The sequence below is a fragment of the Cetorhinus maximus genome, chromosome 11, assembly GCF_964194155.1.
Source record: "Cetorhinus maximus chromosome 11, sCetMax3.hap1.1, whole genome shotgun sequence".
Taxonomy (NCBI): Eukaryota; Metazoa; Chordata; class Chondrichthyes; order Lamniformes; family Cetorhinidae; genus Cetorhinus; species Cetorhinus maximus.
In genome coordinates, this window is record NC_135889.1 from 116,819,490 (window position 1) to 116,840,179 (window position 20,690).

At 46.1% G+C, this 20,690-nt stretch overlaps 1 protein-coding gene across 2 annotated transcripts in view; it reads right to left on the reverse strand.

The window, feature by feature from the left end:
* sema5ba (sema domain, seven thrombospondin repeats (type 1 and type 1-like), transmembrane domain (TM) and short cytoplasmic domain, (semaphorin) 5Ba) overlaps nt 1-20,690 on the reverse strand; it is a 344,144-nt gene that overhangs the window by 315,503 nt on the left and 7,951 nt on the right. Inside the window, exon 1 of one of the 2 annotated variants that reach the window (XM_078552611.1) lies at nt 19,026-19,143. The exons of the other annotated variant lie outside the window; for it this stretch is intronic. The gene's annotated coding sequence lies outside the window, so the exon portion shown is untranslated. Of the gene's footprint in view, nt 1-19,025; nt 19,144-20,690 lie in introns of those variants that run through there. 2 annotated transcript variants of the gene reach the window in all.

Consider the following 20,690-nt stretch of genomic DNA (forward strand, 5'->3'; position numbering starts at 1 on the left):
GAGGCCATTCATCCCAGCAAGTCTTTTCTGCCTCTTTGACAAACTCATTTGTACTTTTTTGCACTAAACGCGCCTTTGACAGCCCCTTCTAAACACACGACCTCTACCATCTACAAAGGACAAGGGCAGTGGGTGTATGGGAATACCACCACCTGCAAGTTCCCCTCCAAGATACACACTATCCTGACTTGGAAATATATCGCCATTCTTTCACTGTCGCTGGGTTAAAATTTTGGAAATCCCTTCCCAACACCCTTGTGGGTGTACTTACACCAAATGGACTGCAGCGGTTCAAGAAGTGGGTGTCACCAGCACCTTCTCAAGGGTAATTAGGGATCATAAGATCCTAAGAAATAGGAGCAGGAGTAGGCCATTTGGCCCATCGAGCCTGCTCTGCCATTCAGTAAGATCACAACTGATCTGATTGTGGCCTTAACTGCATTTTCCTGCCTGTCCCAGTAACTCCTGACAATCAAAAATCTGTCAAACTCAGCCCAATCTCCACTGCTCGTTGGGGGAGAGAATTCCAAAGATTAATGACCCTCCAAGAGAACAAATTCCTCCTCATTTCCATCTTGAACGGGAGACCCCTTATTTTTAATCTATGCCCGCTAGTCCTAGGTGGTTCCACGAGGGGAAACATCCTCTTACCATCTACCCTGTCAAGCCCCCTCAGAATCTTATATGTTTCAATAAGATCACCTCTCATTCATCTGAATTCCAATAAGCATAGGCCCAACCTGCTAAACCTTTCCTCACCCAGGAATCAGTCAAGTGAGCCTTCTCTGAACTGCTTCCAATGGAAGTCTATCCCACTTTAAATAAGACCAAAACTGTACACAATACTCCAGGTGCAGTCTCACTAATGCCCTGTACAGTTGGAGCAAGACTTCCCTACTTTTACATTCCACCCCCCTTGCGATAAAAGCTAACGTTTAATTTGCCTTCCTAATTACTTGCTGTACCGGCATGCTAACGTCTTGCGATTCGTGTACAAGGGCATTCAGGACCCTCTTTTACCTCAGCACTCTGCAGTCTCTCTCCGTTTATATAATATTCTGCTATTTCATTCCTCCTGCCAAAATAGACAACCTCACATTTTCCCATCTTCCAAATTTATGCCCACTCACTCGGCCTATCTGTATCATTTTGCAGTCTCTTTGCCCTTCACAACTTGCCCTCCTATCTTTCTTTGTAACATGAGCAAACTTGGCCACAATGCAGTCAGGCCCTTCATCCAAGTCATTGATATCGATCGTAAATAGGTGAGGCACCGGCACTGATCTAGCCCTGCGGCATTCCACTAGTTACAGTTTGCCAACCTGAAAATAACCCATTTATGCCAACTCTCCATTTCCTGGTAGTTAGAGAGTCCTCTATCCATGCTAACATTATCACGCCCAACACCATGAGCCCTTAACTTGTGCAGCAACCTTTGATGTGGCAACGTGTGTTGGCTCAGTCTGATTGTATTATGATTTTCTAAATGTGCTGCTACTAACTCCTTAATAAAAGATGCCAGCATTTTCTCAATGACAGATGTTAGACTAACTGGCCTATAGTTTCCCGCTTTCTGTCTCCCTCCTTCCTTGAATAGTGATGTCACATCAAATGGTAGGGCACTGAGGAGTGCGGAGGAACAAAGGGATCTGGGAGTTCAGATACATAATTCCCTGAAAGTGGCGTCACAGGTAGACAGGGTTGTAAAGAAAGCTTTTGGCATACTGGCCTTCATAAATCAAAGTATTGAGTATAGGAGTTGGGATGTTATGCTGAGGTTGTATAAGACATTGGTGAGGCCAACTTTGGAGTATTATGTGCAGTTCTGGTCGCCTAACTACAGGAAGGATATCAGTAAGATTGAGAGAGTGCAGAGAAGATTTACTAGGATGTTGCCGGGTCTTAAGGAGTTGAGTTACAGTGAAAGATTAAATAGGTTAGGACTTTATTCCTTGGAGCGTAGAAGAATGAGGGGAGATTTGATAGAAGTTTACAAAATTGTGAGGGGTATAGACAGAGTAAATGCGAGTAGGCTCTTTCCACTTAGATTAGGAGAAATAAACACGAGAGGTCATAGTTTTAGGGTGAAAGAGGAAAGGTTTAGGGGGAACATTAGGGGGAACTTCTTCACTCAGAGAGTGGTGAGAGTGTGGAACGAGCTACCATCTGACGTGGTAAATGCAGGCTCACTCTTAAGTTTTAAGAATAAATTAGATAGCTACATGGATGGGAGAGGTCTGGAGGGTTACGGACTAGGTGCAGGTCAATGGGACTAGCGGAATAATATTTCGGCACAGACCAGAAGGGCCGAATGGCCTGTTTTCTGTGCTGTAGTGTTCTATGGTTCTATCTGCAGTTTTCAAATCCACTGGGATCTTCCCAGGATCTAAGGAATTCTGGAAGATTACAACCAATGTTGTAATCTGCAGCCACTTCTTTTCAGACCAAATTCTGGCCTTGCCGGTGAGGCCCATATCTTGCGAATCAATGAAAACAAAGTGAGATTGAGCCTGCAATAGATATCACCATTTTGTTACCCTTGCCAGATAAGTTCCATGTAGGGAATGTTTGGAAGTCAGCCTCCGCCACAGCTTATTCCTCAGACGAGATTTTGATTTACATTTTAAAATACCAATGTAAGCATTGGTAATTGATGTATAGTATTAACTATTAGTCAGGTTTTATTCCTTGTGAAATGCATCTGATGAGCATTGAATCCCAACAACTTGCATTTATTATCATGACATAACAGAGTAAAACATTCAAGGCAATTCACAGGAGCAATGTTTGACACTGAGCCACATGACCAGACATCAACTCTGAGGAAGAGTTATACGGACTCGAAACATTAACTCTGTTTCTCTCTCCACAGATGCTGCCAGGCCTGCTGAGTTTTTCCGGCATTTTCTGTTTTCATTTATGACCAGACGTCAAGACAGGTGGCCAAATGCTTGAACAAGGAGTTAGGTTTTAAAGAGCTTCTCAAAGGAGGAGAGAGTGGCAGAGAGGTTTAATAAGGGAATTCCAGAGTTTAGGGCCTAGATAGATGAGGCACAGGCGCAAATGGTGGATCGCTTAAAATTGATGATGCGCAAAAGGGATAAAAGGAGCACAGAGTTGTCGGAGGGTTGTAGGGCTGAAGGAGGCCACAGAGATAGGGAGGATTGAGGCCTCGGAGGGATTTGAAGAGAAGGGAGTGATTGCCAGAAAAGGAACCAAAGTAAGTCAGCGAGCATATGGAGCGATAGACAGGACTTGGTGCGAGTTAGGATATGGGCAGCAGAGTTTTTGCTTTCCCAGATTTTATTGTACGAAGTACAGCTGGAGAGTGAATGGCCAGTTTATTAGAGGGACACAAATAGACAAGACAACCCATCATCAAAAACTGACTGTTTCAGCCTTAGAGGGCTGAGACTGTATCAGTTCATGGAACTTGGAAAGTTTGGCTTAAAAATATGGAAACGGGAGAGGGGTGGGGGGTGCACTGTCCCAAATTGTAACCTGCACAGCCTAAACCAGACAAATGAGGATTCAAGTCAAATTGGCCCATTTAAATCTAAAACATGCAATAGTGGAAATGCCCAGCAGATCAGTCAGTATTTGAGAAGTGAAGAGATAAGCAAATGTTTTGGATGCAAATTGGGGAAAGCCCTGTGTGGGCTGATTTGAGACGGACAAATCTCATTTCAATACAGTGGCATGAAGAAAGAACAGCGCCGTGGGGCTAATCGGAAAGCTCTTTCAAAGAGCTAAATGGCCTCCTTCTGTGCTGTATGATTCTAAAGATATCTCCATATTGAAATTTATCTTTAAAAGAAAGAGACAGACCAGTGGATACAGCAATCAGGGGCACTCTATGCTCAAGCACTGACTTGCGATATCGTTTCAGATTATAAAACTGAACAGATTGGGCCATCTCTTTCCCTAGAAAAGAGAAGACTGAGGGGAGGCCTAATAAAAGGTCTTCAAAATCACGATGAGGTTTGGTAGGATTGACTTAGAGAAGAAATTTCTTTTTGTGGGGGTAACCAGAGCTATGGGGCCATAAATATATGATGGTTGCTAATATATCCAGTAGGGAATTCAGGAGAAACTTCTTTACCCAGAGAGTGCTGAGAACTTGTAACTTGGAATGGTTCAGGCGAATAGCACATGTTCTTTTAAGGGGAGGTCAGATGAGCACATAGGAACATAGGAGCAGGAGCAGGCCACTCGGCCCATCGAGCCTGCTCCGCCATTCAATGGCTAATCATCTACCTCAATGTCACATAGGAACATGAGGGAGAAAGGGATACGTGATGCAATTAGATGATATAGGGTCGGAGGGGGAACATAAGTACCTCATAAAGCAAAGGCCTCACAAGCACCTCATACAAAAAAGTGCTGTAAATTCTACGTAAAATGTCAAACCTGCTCTGTCAGTGTCATACTAGGTCCACTCTACCAAGCCCCTTCATGATTTTAAAGACCTCTATTATGTCACCCTTCAGCCTTCTCTTTTCTAGAGAAAAGAAACCCAGCCTGTTCAGTGTTATGACCTGAAAAGATATTACAAGTGCTTGAACACAGAGTGCCCCCGATTGTTGTACCCACTAGTCTGTCTCTTTCTTTTAAAGACAATTTTATGTTTAGTTATGCTTATGTCTAGAGGTATCTTTAGAATCATACAGCGCAGACAGAGGCCACTTGGCCCCTTGTGCTGGTTTGGGTCCTTAGAAAGAGCTGTCCAATTAGTCCCACTCCGTGTCTGCTGTCATGACTGCAAAATGGTAATACGGTAAACACTTGCACTAACCTGTTCCATATTAAACATTTAACTGATAAAGGCCAGAGCAACCGCCCCCTCAGAGTTAACCTGGATCAGGATTTAAAGTGCAGAGTCCAACACAGAGGCTCTTGCATGGGATAGGCTCAGTTCTCACTGAGCTGCAGTTCTCACGGGTACACCACCTCAGTGCCACTGTCACAGTCATTGTGCCAGGGGACGGAGGCACGGGGAGGGGGGGACATTAGGCTTTATGAATCCCCAAAATAAGCCTTTGCTCCACTTTGACATAGTTACAGAGGAAGTGGGTAAATTACAAACCCATAAGCTTGAGACTCCTCCGTCCCAGCAACTGAACAGTGCCCCCTTTGGCCAGAGGACCCATGTACAGGTTTCAAAAGGGGGCAGACACCTTGGGCTGAGTTTTCCCAGTCCAGTAGTAGAGGGCTTGGAGGCAAGGTGTGAGAAGGGAAAAAAATAGAGGGAAATCGTGTTGGGAAGGCTCCCAGGCTCATTCTTGCTACTGGGGAAGTTTCCCATGGCCAGCGCGGACCTGAATCAGCTGCCCAAATCATGGGTATGAAAACAGAAAGTGCTGGAAAAAGTCAGTTAGTCTGGAAGCATCTGTGGAGAGAGAAACAGGGTTAATGTTTCGAGTCGAATATGACTCTTCTTTGGAACTGAAGAGAGGTAGAAATGTGATGGGTTTTGTGCTGTTCAAAGGGTGAGGGGGAGGAAGAACAGAAGGGACTGTCTGGGATAGGTTAGAGCACTGGAGAGACTAAATAACAAAGATGTCATGGGCCATGGATGTCATGTGCAGATCTGAAATAAAAACAGAAAGTGCTGGAAAAACTCAGCGGGTTTGGCAGCATCTGTGGAGAGGAACAGTGGCCAGGATTTTCCCCTCGGTGATTTGGGGGCGGGGCCCGCTCGTCGAGGGGAAAATTATGCGGGATGATTTGGGGAGGAATCCCCGACGTCATCCCGGTCCATTTAAATATTCAGGAAGGCGGGTGGACAGCGAAATCAGCTGTCCGCCCGCCGACCTGTCAATGGCCAATTGAGGCCATTGACAGGCTCATTAAGATAGTTAAACACCCTGCCCGGCCAACCTTAAGGCTGGCGGTCGGGCCAGGAGCCCCAGCTGGCTGCAGATTATCAATGAAACTTCATCTACTGGTGGGATGAAGTTTCATTACCGTTTTGTAAAAATGTAATAAAATTTATGAGTTTGTTATCAACATGTCCCATCTCGTGTGACATTGTCACATGAGGGGGACATGTTAATAATTTTAAAATGTCTCTATTTTTTGACTTTACTTATCTTTCACTAAACTCCCTGAGACAGGACTTTGCCTCAGGGAGCAGTGTACACTCACTTTGACAGTTAGGGAATCCCTCGCCCATCATAGCAAAGCGCTTCCCGTCGGGCAGGCCGCTGGGCGGGCCTTAATTGGCCCGCCCACTCAAAATGGCGGCGGGCCCCGTTTCAGCGGCGGGGTTCGGCTGCCCACCCGCCACCAAGCCGGTGGGGCCCGCCCGCCAGCCAAGGGCTAAATTCAGAGTTAACATTTATGTTATGTGACTTTTCGAAAGGACAGACAGGAATGAAAGGGTGGTGGGGTAGCTTTGTTAGTACGAGATGGAATAAGTATGATAGCAGAAGAGGATCTTGGATCAGAAGATGTAGAATCCATATGGGTGGAGGTAAGAAATAACAAGGGGAAGAAGGCACTGGTGGGAGTAGCCTATGGGCCCCCTAAGGGTAGCTATACTGTAGGACAGAGAATAAATCAGGAGATAATGATAGCATGTAAAAAAGGTAGTATATTAATCATGGGTGACTTTAGTCTTCATGTAGATTGGGAAAATCAAATTGTCAGAGGTAGCCACGAGCAAGAATTCATAGAGTGTATTTGGAGCTGTTTCCTAGAACAATATGTTGTGGATCGAACTGGGATCTGGTAATGTGTAATGAGGCAGGTTTAATAAACTATCTCAGAGTAAAAGATATCCTAGAAAACAGTGACCATAACATGGTAGAATTTAGCATTCAGTTTGAGAGTGAGAAACTTGGGTCGGAAACAACTGTGCTAAAATTAAATAAGGGTAATTACAAAGGAATGAGGGAAGAGTTGACTGGAGTGGACTGGGAAAGGAGTTTAGCAGAAAAGATAGTTGATGAACAATGGCAGACGTTTAAGAAATTAGTTCATGACTCACAACAAAGATATATCCCAGTGAGGAAGAAGGATTCTAGGAAGGGGATAAATCAACCATAGTTAACCAAGGAAGTTAAGGATAGTATCAAATTGAAAGGAAAAAACATACAATGTGGCAAAGATTGGTGCTAAGCCAGAGGATTGAGAAAGTTTTAAAAGCCAACAAAAGATGACCAAAAATATAAAGAGGGAGGAAATAAATCAATATAGCAAGTGCTATAAAAATGGACAGTAAGAGCTTCTTTATTTTAAAAAGGAAGAAGAGGCTAAAGTGAACATAGGCCCCTTTGAGATGAGGCTGGGAGAATAATAATGGGGAACCAGGCAATGGCAGAGTAGTTGAATAAATACTTTGCATCAGTCTTCTCAGTAGAAGACACTAATAGGATTCCAAAGGTACTAAATAATCAAGGGGCAGAAAGGGGGGAAGAAATAAATACAATATCTATCACTAGTGAAAAAGGACTAAGGAAACTAATGGGGCTAAAGGCCGATAAGTCCCCTGGACCTGATGGGTTGCATCCTAGGATATTAAAAGAAGTATCTGCAGAGGTAGTGGATGCACGGTAGTAATCTTCCAAAAATCCTTAGATTCTGGAGAAGTCCCAGAGGATTGAAAAACTGCCAATGTAACACCCTTATTCAAAAAGGGAGGGAGACAAAAAACAGGTAACTATAGGCCAGTTAGCTTAACATGCATCATTGGGAAAATGTTAGAGCCTATTTTAAAGGATGTAATAGCAGAGCATTTAGGAATGCATAATATAATCAAACAGATTCAGCATGGCTTCATGAAGGGGAAATCATGCCTGACAAATTTATTAGAATTCTTTGAGGAGGGAACAAGCAGGATAGATAAAGGGGAACCAGTAGCTGTAATATATTTGGATTTCCAAAAGGTGTTCGATAAGGTACCGCACATAAGGCTACTTAATAAGGGCCCATGGTGTTGGTGGTAGTATATTAGCATGGATAGAGGATTGGCTAACTAAAAGAAGTAAGAGAGTTGGGATAAGGGGGGCATTTTCAGGATGACAACCTGTAACTAGTGGACTGCCACAGGGATCAGTGCTGGGGCCACAATTATTTACAATATATATTAATGACTTGGATCAGGGAAATGAGTGTACTATCGCCAAGTTTGCAGATGACACAAAAATAGGTGAGAAAGCAAGTGGTAAGGATGACACAAAAAGTCTACAGAGGGATATTGACACGTTAAGTGAGTGGGCAAAAACTTGGCAGATGGAATATAATGTGGGAAAATATGAGGTTCTGCACTTTGGCAGGAAGAATAGAGGAGCTGAATATTATTTAAATGGAGAAAGGCTGCAGAAAGCTGCAGCACAGAGGGATTTGGGGGTCCTCGTGCATGAATCACAAAAAGCTAACATACAAGTTCAGCTGGTAGTAGGGAAGGCAACTGGAATGTTGCCCTTTATTTTAAAGGGAATGGAGTATAAAAATAGGGAAGTCTTGCTAGAACTATACAAGGCATTAGTAAGACCACACCTAGAATACTGTGAACTGTTTTGGTCCCCTTATCTAAGGAAAGATATACTGGCTTTGGAGGCAGTCCAGAGAAGGTTCACTAGGTTGATCCCGGAGATGGAGGGATTTTCTTATGAGGAGAGGTTGATCAGATTGGGCCTGTACTCATTGGAGTTTAGGAGAATGAGAGGCGACCTTATTGAAACATATAAGATTCTTAGGGGGTTTGACTGGGTAGATGCTGAGAGATTGTTTCCCCTTGTGGGAGAGTCTAGGACCAGAGGGTATAATCTCAGAGTAAGGGGTCACCCATTTAAGGCAGAGACGAAGAGGAATTTCTTCTCTCAGAGGGTAGTGAATCTGTGAAATTCTTTACTGCAGAGGGCTGTGGAGGCTGGGTCGTTAAGTATATTCAAGGCTGAGATAGACAGCTTTTTAATCAGTAAGGGAATCAAGGGTTATGGGGAAAAGGCAGGAAAGTGGAATCGAAGATTATCAGGTCAGCTGTGATATCATTGAATGGCGGAGCAGACTCGATGGGCCGAATGGCCTACTTTTGCTTATGGTTCAATATAACTCTTCTTCGAACCAGCATTTTTTGTTTTTAATCTCTGTTTCTTGTACTGCCGGGTCTGGAGCAGTGAGCGTTTTCCCGAAACATTCACAAAGGTATTGAATCTTCTACCCCTTCCCCGCCCCAATCACAGACTAAACCATTTGGTACAACATTGTTATTCTACCCTATCTGTGCCACTGGATAGTCACATCACTAAGTGTGCCATTGGCAGAAGAACAGCTTTATTTTCCATATGTTTGGCTCAATGTGTCACACTCTTGCCTCTGAGTCAGGAGGTCACGGCTTTGAACTCCAATCTGGAAACTGGAGCAGATAACCTCGGCTGTCACAACACGTGCAATACCGAGGGAGTACTGCACTGTTGGAGGCACAGTCTTCCGAGCGAGACCTCAAAATAATGAGGTGGACCTAAAAAAAAGTCCCTTGGCACTACTTTGAAGAGGAGTAGGGGGTTGTCCCCGCTAAAACAGGTTTTGCTGTTTGAGAGAGCTTGCCGTGCGCAAACTGGCTGCTGTGTTTCCTGCATTACAACAATAGCTACACTTCAAATGTATTTTATGGGCTGTAAAAATGTTCCAAGGTTGTGAAAGGCATTGTATAAATGTTAGTTATTTCTTTTTTTTCCTTCTTTAAGCGTTTCAACAGCATTCGCATATTAAAATTTGCATTTGTTTTGCCGGTCTGGACCCTAGCGGAGCAGATCATGGATCTCAGTCCTGTGGATTGCTGGACCCCTGGGAACACAGTCACTGCTCAGACAATATATTCAAAACTGCACGGATTTGCGTTGGATTGAAGCACATCAGAAGCACAGCAGCCAATGTGGTCCTTTTAACCCCCATTTACTGAAAAGCACTCGGTACGTATAATATATTCATTTTTTAAAAACTTCCCAACATTGAAGGAGACATTTTGTCGATACAGTGCACCTGCCTACCATTCTAAAGCACATTATTCAGTTCCTATGCTGTGTAGGTTGGAGATGTGGTAATTATTTAGATTTGACTTTTTTTTTTGTTCCTTTCACTTGTTATTTTCCTGTTCTTTCCCGAAAGACTGTGCTCTTTCTCTATTTAATTGCGCTGCATAGGAATCTGCTGACTGCCATCATCTCTCGAACATACTCTCGAACTGGTCACAAGGAGGTGAGCAACAACAGTGAAGGGTGACTAACCCCCAGTCTTATCTGAGCTCTTTTTCACCGAAGCATCCTGTTTCCCTGTGACACTTTCTCATTTTGACAAGGCTGAAAGTGGGAAATCTCACTCCATTCGGAAATCGCAAAGTCTGATCCCCGCAGGATGACAGCACAGAAACAGGTCGATGGGTCTCCTCCCGCCCAAATGCATGGAACCCGATCAACATAATCTTCCATTCTCTTCTCCCTCACGTACTTCACTAACTTCCCTGTAAATGCATCTACGCTATTCAACTGTGGCGATCACAGTCACACCACTCGCTCCAGTTCAGTACTGAGGGAGTACTGCACCGTCAGAGGTGTCATCCTTGGGATCAGATGTTAAACTGAAACCCCACCTGCCTCTTCAGGCGGATGTAAAACATTCCATGGCACTATTTCGAAGAAGCACGGGGGAGTTATGCTCAGTGTCCGGGACAATATTTATCCCTCAATTAGCATCACAAGAAAGAAACTGATTATCTGGTCATTATCACTTTGCACTTTGTGGGAATTTTCTGTCTGCAAATTAGCTGCCACATTTCCCTCATTACAAGTGCCTACAATTCAAAAAGTACTTCATTCGCTGCACAGCGCTTTGAGATGTCCAGTAGTCATGGAAAGTGTGACATTAATGCAAGTCTTGCTTTTTCTGAATAAAGAATTTTCTCCTAAATTCCTTATGCGATTTATTGGTTAGTAACATATATTTGTGTCATCTATTGATCCCCTGCATAATTTTTAAAGAGCTCTTTTTTTGTGCACTGTGTGACAATATGAGCATTTACAGACATTCCCTGACTTTCCTGAGATCAATGTTCATAACTGTTTTAGCACACACACACACACATGGCCAAACACATTCACATTTCATGCAAGGGTTTTCTCTGGGTGCTGGTGCTTGGCTCTTTGTGCTGGCTCCTTTGGACTATTGGCTACAACTGCAGTCAGGATTGTATTACAAGTTGATTACTAGGCTCCCAGGACCGTGCATTGTTTCATGACCTAAGTGGTGCTTTTCTACTGCTTACTGCATTCATGGTTAACGTGTCACCTTTGGCTCGTTTGCCAAGTCCAACAGCTTAATGGGAGAAACAAAAGAGAAAGTCAAGGCCTATGAGCACAAAAAACTGATGCCTCCATCTTCCTTCCCTCCTCGATTCTGCAGGCTTTTAAACCTAAGTGAAGCAGCTCTGAGAAGGTACTCTTTATTTTACCCTTGTCTTCTCTCCAACTCCTATTCAATCATTGGTAATCATGTTCTCTACTCAACCTCCAGCCCGACCTACATTTTGGAACATTTCTCAAATCTACTGGGTTATTCCGTAGAAACAATAATTAAAAGTGATTTCACAGCACGACTGAGAAGCTATTTCCTCTGACAGGGGATCCAACTATGAGGGGACATCATCCTAACATTAGATAAAAACAAAAAACTGCGTATGCTGGAAATCCAAAACAAAACCAGAAATACCTGGAAAAACTCAGCAGGTCTGGCAGCATCTTACTTACTAAATTGAAGGGTCATGAGGACTCGAAACGTCAACTTTGTTCTTCTCCGCCGATGCTGCCAGACTTGCTGAGTTTTTCCAGGTATTTCTGTTTTGATCTTAACATTAGAGCTCGGCTATTTAGGAAATCAGGAAGCATTTTTCTATAAAACAGGTTGTAGAAATGTGGAATTCTCACACCTTAAAAAGGCTGGGGGTCAATTGGAGCTTTCAAAACAAAGGGCAGTATCGCCCCAGATTTCCACAAAGTGCAGTAGTGGGCGGGGAAAAGGACATGTTACTCTCCGGCCGCAGTAGCGGCTTTTCACGCTGAATTGTCCCATTCCCGACTTGTCCCACCTCGTTAATAACTCATTCTAGGGAAACACGCCGGGTCGCTGGCAGGGCAGCCTCTGATTCACCCATCTCGCGGTCACCGCCCTTTGCCGTCACCTCAGGCCTTCAGTAATCCGGGCGCCATATTTAAAGGCCGCCCCTGCACAGAGCTAGCACTCTGCAAGGGATAGGAAACCGCTGGCTGCCGAAGAGCAGCCCCCAAATTTAGCGACGCCTCCCTCGAGCGCCTACTGGGCGCAGTGGAGGCCCGCCATGATGTCCTCTACCCCGGCTCTGGTCGAGCAAGGCCACCAATCCAGCATGGGAGGTGGTGGCAGTGATAGTCAGCAATAATGCCCTACAGAAGAGGACAGCCACCCAGTGCCGAAAGAGGATGAATGGTTTCATCCATTCCACCAGGGTAACTCACTCTTCTCGTCACTCTCAACTCACACACTCACAAACCCATTACACACCCACAGGGATCTCACACCTCAAGGGACAACATCGCTAACTCTCACACACACCCTCATACCTCCATCAAGCTCATACCCTCTGGAGCTCGCGTCCTCATCCCCCATGGCTCCGCTCACCATATAAACTTCCACACAGTGCCATGTGTCCTGCTCACACTCTCTCCATCTGTTTCAAGCAGGTGAAGTTGGCTGACATCAGCAGGGAGAGGTCCCAGATCAGGGGTGGAGTGGCCCACATTAGGCCCCTCACTCACTTTGAGGAGCATGTCATCGCGCTGACTGGTGAGGAAATGGACCCTGCCTGCGGTGACGGTGAGGTTGGTGGCGAACACCCTCGTGAGGATCCTGCACCACATCATCCCTCTCTCAACACAACTGTGAGTGCTCTCTCTCCTGCTTTTGACTCTGCTGCCATGCACTAATCATCTCTACTTTGGTTCACTGGGAGCTCTGCCAAGGGGCCGACACCCTCAGCCAGCCAGTCCCTCAGCTCCATCCACATCCTCACCTCCAGCCAAGAGGACACCTCCTCCATTGAAGAGCTGGAAATAAGCAGCCTGGAAGACCCATCACAGCGCTTACCCACACCCTCCATCAGCACAGAGACACACACCTCGGTGGGACCTAGATCTAGAGCAGGCTCGGGTTCACAATTTGGTGGTCACCGCACAGACACGTGTCCACAGCAGGAGGAGGCAGGTTCAGCCAAGCTCGCCAGCACTCGGAGGACTGCTGGGGAAGAGGCGTCTGTGAGGTCTGAGTCAGATGGTGAGCCTCTGGATTTGGCCATCGGACTCATCGTGGAGAGTCAGCAGAAGGCAGGAGAAAAATCACACAGAGCTGCTGGAAGCCCTCAACAGAGTGGCACGTGAGACGGAGGAGTGCGTCCACCAGCTCTCTCATGAAGTAGTGCCCACGTACGCTTGAATGGAGGTCTCCATGGGGAGGATGGTGGACGCCATGGTACCCTGGTCCAGCAGAACACAGAGATGCGTGCAGACCTGCACTCCATCACGGTAGCCATGGGTGAGTTCCTGAAGTGGCAATGCGAGAGGGAAATGGGGCACCTCGTCATCCCTCCAGGCGCTCCTTCCCCTCAAGGAGTCAGGCCAGGACCCTCGGGCACCCGAAGGGAGGAGGAGCGGCAGCTGGACACCCCTGGGTCATCCACTCAGGCATCTCCCTCTGAGTCCCCTTTGCCTGTGACCCCCCTCAACCTCTGTCACCACAGAGAGAGAAGCTGGCCCACAGGAGGACAGCCAAAGCAAACCGGGGCCTTCAAGGCCTCAGCTCTCCAGAGGACCCACGCCAAAGTCATCAGAAGCAACAGGGCCAACAATTGCACAGGCTCCTGCGGATGTCAGGGTAGCACCTAGGAGAAGTGGGGGGGCCTAGAAAGTTAAGAATTTTTGATATATTTTGTCTGAAAATATATTCACTTTCACTGAATAATGTGGAATGGTGTCTTTCAGCTTCATTTACAGTCCTCTCCCTGTATCCCTCATTAACAGTTTAGCTGCACTCAGCCGGACCACGGATGATTCTGGAGGGATAGGTTGTGTGTATGGCAGGGCCTTCCGGAACCTCGTGCAAGCCCTCTCCCACGCACACGGAGCCTTCCTCCATCCCACTCATCTCACTGTCCTGAGCATTTTCAATGCTGCCTGCCGGGGTTCTCTTTTAGTTGTCCATCGGAGCTGACCTGAATCTCCGCCCACCCACTGACCACACTCCCATGCAGCCCCCTGGGCCCGTCCAACACGGGGCTCCGCTCACTTTCGATTCCTGAAGCACGGTTGTTATAGGGTTTGTTTTCAGCCACCCTGTCCTTTTCCCTCCCCCAGTCACCCATTTCCTTTCCCCCATCACTGTTGACCCCCCGGCATCACCTTCCACCTCCCCACCATCACCTACCAACCAGAACCTTTTTCTTTCCAGAATGTCTAAGTGAATGTGCACATTCCCTATCTTCCCAAGAATCCCACTCCCATTCAGACTGACCTCCTCCTTCCTTCCTCCAGGGTCTCTGTCTGCCTTCAAGTCCCCACCAATCACCCTCACCGTCCCTTCTACCACTACCATCGACCCTCACCCTCACACCCTACCGGCAGTCATCCACTCCACAGACCCCTCCCTTGCATGTTCACCTGGACATCATTCCCCCCCACCCCCACCCTTACTCTTTCCTGCCCCCCCGGACTCCTTCCTCCCCTGGACTCCTTCCTACCCCCGGACTCCTTCCTACCCCCGGACTCCTTCCTCACCCCACCCCGGACTCCGTCCCTTATACCTACCTCTCCAGTTGCCGCATTCTCCCCCCTTACATCCTCCTCCTCCTCCCCACCCCGTACTCCCTCCCCGGCCTCACCCCCCTCAACATCTTTGTTTCCCCCCTTCCAAACTCACACCCCCACACTCACACTGGTCATGTTTTCCCACCCTGTGAATTTGATGTGGGGGGATGATTCCGGCAAACAGGGCTCATAATTATATGCAGATGTATTAAAATAACTGTCCCAATGTGCGACGGTGGGAAACGTATCCCGCCATTGATGGGCGGAGTGGACAATAGCAAACAGGTTTCACAATGGCGTAATGCCAATTTTTGTCCTTCTCGCCATATTGTCCACTCATGCCCGATGCCAACAGGGACGGAAAATTCTGGCCTAACATTGAAATTTTGTTGGTAGGAATATCAAGGTATTTGGAGCAAAGATGATTCAATGGAGTTGAGATACAGGCCAGCCAAGATCTAACTGATTGGCAGAATGGGCCCTGAGGTGCTGAATGGCCTAACCCTTAGGTCTCCAGTTTAATTTTAGCTTTTTTCTGTAAAAGCTTGGATTTATACAGCATCCTTAATGCAGTAAAATGTCACAAGCACTTCACAGGAACATTATCAGGCAAAATATGACACTGAGCCACATGAGATATTAGGACAGGTGCCCAAAAGCTTGGTCAAAGAGGTAGGTTTTTGAGAAGCGTCTTAGAGGATGCAGAAGTTTAGAGAGGGAACTCCAGAGCTCAGACTGCCACCAATGGTGACCCTACCACAAACACTGTTCCAAGCCATTGACTCCATCTTTCTTCCCAGCAACTGTCGGAGGCTGAACTGGACTGTTTGCAACCTTGGTGTTGTACTTGACCCTGAGATGAGTTTCTGACCACATATCTGCGCCATCACTAAGACCATCTATTTCCACCTCCATAACATCGCCCAACACTACCCCGGCCTCAATTCATCTGCTGCCGAAACCCTCGGTCATGCCTTCATTACCTCTAAAGTTGGCTACACACCCTTGGCCTCTCTTTCCTATCTTCCACCCTCTTAAGTTCATCCAAGCTTTGTTGCTCACATCCTAACTCATACCTAGTCTGGTTCGCCTACCACAAATGTGCCCGCTGACCTACACTGGCTCCAGTTAAGCAACGCCATGATTTTAAAACCCATGTCCTGGTTTGCCTTCCCCCTCCCTATCTCTACAACCTCCATGGCCTTCCCCCTCCCTATCTCTATAACCTCCATGGCCTTCCCCCTCCCTATCTCTATAACCTCCATGGCCTTCCCCCTCCCTATCTCTATAACCTCCATGGCCTTCCCCCTCCCTATCTCTATAACCTCCATGGCCTTCCCCCTCCCTATCTCTATAACCTCCCCCAGCTCTATAACCCGCCAAGATTTTCGTTCTCCTCCAATGTTGGAGCTTCGCCTTCTGGTCAGGGAGTGCAAGGGCCTTAAAACATCCAGGATTTGAAACTAGTAAAACTAGTGGAAAACTAACCATTGTAAACTTAATTTTAAAAAGGAGAGGGCAAAAAATCTTGGCTTCATACAATGCCTTATTGGATATCTGAAGTGTCTCAAAGCATCCCAGGCAGGAAGAGCAGTTACCTATACAAACAAATGCAGCAGCCATTATGTGCTGAACAAGATCTCCCTCATAGGTTGCATTTAACCAGTTATCTGTTTCCCTGTTGTCGCAGTACTGGCCGTGGTTGCTCAGGACAGCAGGAGAACTACTTTTCCGATATTCACTTTATCGTCAGACATTGCCTTCGTTTAACATCCCGCCCAAAGAAATTAACTTTAGCTAATGAGCAACATTAGAGAAATGAAAGTGAGATAAATTCTCTGCTTAAACCATCCCTCCACTATATTTTATGCCTGAAGCAGTCCAAGTCCAAATGCAGCAAGACCTGGACAATATCCAGGCTTGGACTGACAAGTGGCAAGTCACATTCACGCCACACAAGTGTCAGGCAATGACCATCTCCAACAAGAGAGGAAACTTTTCCCCTTGACTTTCAATGGCATTACCATCACTGAATCCTCCACTATCAACATCCTGGGGGTTACCATTGACCAGAAACTAAACTGGACTAGCCATATGAATACAGTGGCTACAAGAGCAGGTCAGAGGCTAGGAATCCTGCGGCGAGTAACTCACCTCCTGACCCCCAAAGCCTGTCCACCATCTACAAGGCACAAGTCTGGAGTGTGATGAATACTCTTCACTTGCCTGGATGAGTGCAGCTCCCACAACACTCAAGAAGCTCAACACCATCCAGGACAAAGCACTTGATTGGCATCACATCCACAAACATCCACTCCCTCCACCACTGACGCACAGCGGCCGCAGTGTGTACCATCTACAAGATGCACTGCAGAAACTCACCAGAGTCCTTAGGTAGCACCTTCTAAACCCACAACTGCTACCATCTAGAAGGACAAGGGCAGCAGACACGTGAGAACACCACCACCTGGAAGTTCCCCTCTAAGTCACTCACCATCCTGACTTGGAGCTATAACACTGTTCTTCACTGGCGCTGGGTCAAAATCCTGGAACTTCCTCCCTAACAGCACTGTGGCTGTAGCTACACCACATGGACTGCAACGGTTCAAGAAGGCAGCTCACCACCACTTTCTCAAGGGCAATTAGGGATGGGCAATAAATGCTGGCCTAGCCAGTGATGCCCACATCCCGTAAATGAATTTTTTTAAAAGCTGCAAAAGCAGAAACTATAATGCAACTGGGTGGAGTCCCATGCCATCTAGATTTAAATCCTTAAACATTTAATGTATAGTAAAAATTTACTAGGCTTTGGGGAACAGCAGGAAACTGGGTCTAATTGGATAGCTCTTTCAAGGAGCCAGAACAGCCACAATGGGCTGAATGCCCCCCTGTGCTATTTGATTCTATTGTTTACTCTTGTTTGACAGAAATATGGCATTTTATGATTCCCTGGTGTCTTATCAGTTGCAAATACATACAGTGACAGGTTGATGGCAGATACTCAGTTGCTCTCAGCTAGCTCAGTAGTGGAGGAAGGACTCCTCAGTGTCTTTTAATTTAGGAGAGAGGGAACAAATGGAAATCAGCCCGGGTTCTCCTACGAAATCAAGCAACCCCCTAAGGGAAATGTGAACTGGACGAGGATTGGTTGTGTTGTATCCTTCCAGGCACTCTACAATGGAATAACCCATTGATACTCACAGATAGAAACAGGTCACGGCAGGCTAGCCCTGCTTATACGTGACAGGAGCTCACTGCTTTCAGGACAGGAGTAGACACAAAAGGGTAAAAAAAAAAAGTTATGATGATTTAATTCCCATTTCGGCATTGCATTGTTAAACAACCCAATTTTGGAGAGATGTTTTCCACTTTGAAAAGTAAACATTAGTTCACAAAACAAAACGCACTCAACTTGATTCATGGTCATGGAGTGAAGTGGAATTTTGATTCTATAATATTGCATCGGTCCTGGCTGATTGGTGGATAACTACATCACAGGAACTCTGAGGAGAATGTAGTTCGTATTTCACACACGATCGCCAGCACTAACCTTCTATCAACCCCATTAAAACCGTGGCAGGTTCAGAATTGAATAAAAACCACATACATTTATTTAAAGGGAAAAAGCTCAATTGGGATAGTTAAGAACACAAAAATCATAAGAAAGGCACATTTGTAAATTACCTTGGAGCAATATTGTCACAGTCTGAGCATGTCACACCTGACTGTGGGCTAACACACAGATGGGCCTTGGAGTACGGTGCAAAGAAAGTAATTTTTAAATACAGATATAAGCGAGATTATGCTTCTTTGGTGCAACACATACATAATTAGCCTCTTCGGAATATTAAAATGCAGCGTTCTGTTATGTTGACAGGGCCACCGTGTTAGAAGTCACTCGAGTTCACTGCACTGAGCAGCAACCTGATCATTCTCCCCGTTATCCCACCTCTTAATTTATGCTATTTTAACATTCCCCAACCTCCCCCAACACCCCCCACCCCCCCCCCCCACTCCTCCTTTGACGTGGATAATAGAATACATTATTGCGCTCTGGCTGCACATTGCCAGGCCTGTCACTCACAGAGATGACAGTTCTGCGATGACACAAAGGCAGAGGCAATCACTGCAGGAGTCTCAACAATGCAATGGGAAGATAGAAGTGGGGAGAAAAATCAACACCTTCTTCCTTACCTCTACAATTTGACAAGCTGCAGAAAGGCTTTAATCTCAAGGAAATCCTTAGATAAGGTTTTTTTTATGTTTTAAAAAAAACACAAGAAATACGTACAAAAACCAAGAATTTCTTGCCCCCTCCCTCCCAACCCATGGAGCAGGGCTGAATTTTAATCAAGTCAGGACCCTTTCAGTTTCGCTGCTGATTGAACTTGTTCTTTATTATAACCATTTGTGTTCAGCTGCCAGCAGGAGAGAGAGAGAGAGAGAGAGAGAGAGAGAATCGTAGGAGATTTATTTTAAAAAAAAATCAAGACAACTGAGAGAAGACAGAAATAGATTTGTGAAAAGCTGATAGAAACAAGGAGAATTTTCTGATCTGCAGGGAAGGAGTTGATCCACTGCTGTCATGACATGCTAAGTGTGTTGAGAAACCACCCAGCAAACCATCCCCCCACACCTACCACCACTCCCCACGCCATTAACCACTCATCTTAACGAAATATTTGCCGCGCTGGGTTCAGCCCTCATCAAAAAAAACGTTATAAAAATTAAGTTGCTATTAGCCAACAGCTGCACCAGCAGCATGAAATCTCCCGTTCAAATTATCATTAACCAAAGTCTCGTTAACAGTAGCAAAGGCGTTTGCTGCTTCATGTCAACAAAGCGTTGGTATATTTTGGAGGGTTTGGGGGGGGGGGGTGGGTGAAGAAAAACATACGTACAAACTTCATTCTTCGGCCGAGACTTTTCAGTTCGCCCACACTTGCAGCTTGTTGCTTGCCAGGATACATAAACCTGGCGTGTAGTTAAATCAGACCGTGGATCGGCCAGCTCTGCCGACTTAACCAGTCCTGGCTGGGGCAGCGAAACAGAGCGTTGCAATTTGCTTCACTGCCCCCCTGGGCTGGGGAGAAGGGGAAAGCGGGCAACTCAGGGTTTTCTCTCGAGCTCCCGGAGCTATATTAAGAGGGTTGGTTTGCGCAGACCTGGCTTGTAGCCTTTCGTGCAACCTAATTGTGATGTTTAAGGATCCAATAGTGTCGACAGAAAGAATTTATGTAGCGCCTTTCAGGACATCCCGAAGTGCTTTACAGCCCATTCAATGCTTTTTTTTTTGGAAATGAAGTCACTGTCAATGTAGGCAACGCTGCAGCTAATTTGTGCACAGCAAGCTCCCACAATCAACAATCTGATAGTCAATTTTTAATTGACGTTGACTGAGGGATAAATATTGGCTGGAACTCCAGGTATAACTCCCCTGCTCTCCTTCGAAAAGCCTGATGTGATCTTTTGCATCCATCTGAGAGGGCAGATAGGGCCTCGGTTTAATGTCTCATCCGAGAAACTGCGCCTCTGACAGTACAACACTCCATCAGTACTGAACTGGAATGGCAGCCTCAACTTTTGTGCTCTTGTGTCCCAAAGTGGGACTTGAACACACAACCTTTTGACACAGAAACAGGAGTGCTCCCAACTCAGCCTCAGCTGTAGATAGAAAAAAACTATTTCCTTTAGTTCATGGGGGGAGGGGGAGGGGGAGGCAGTGTGGTGGTGGTTGCAGGGGCAATCCAGGACAAGGGGCATAGCCTCAAAACTAGAGGTAGGCCATTCAGGAAGCACTGTTTCACCCAAGTGATATTTGAAATTTGGAACTCTCTCCCCAAAAGCTGTTGGTCAATC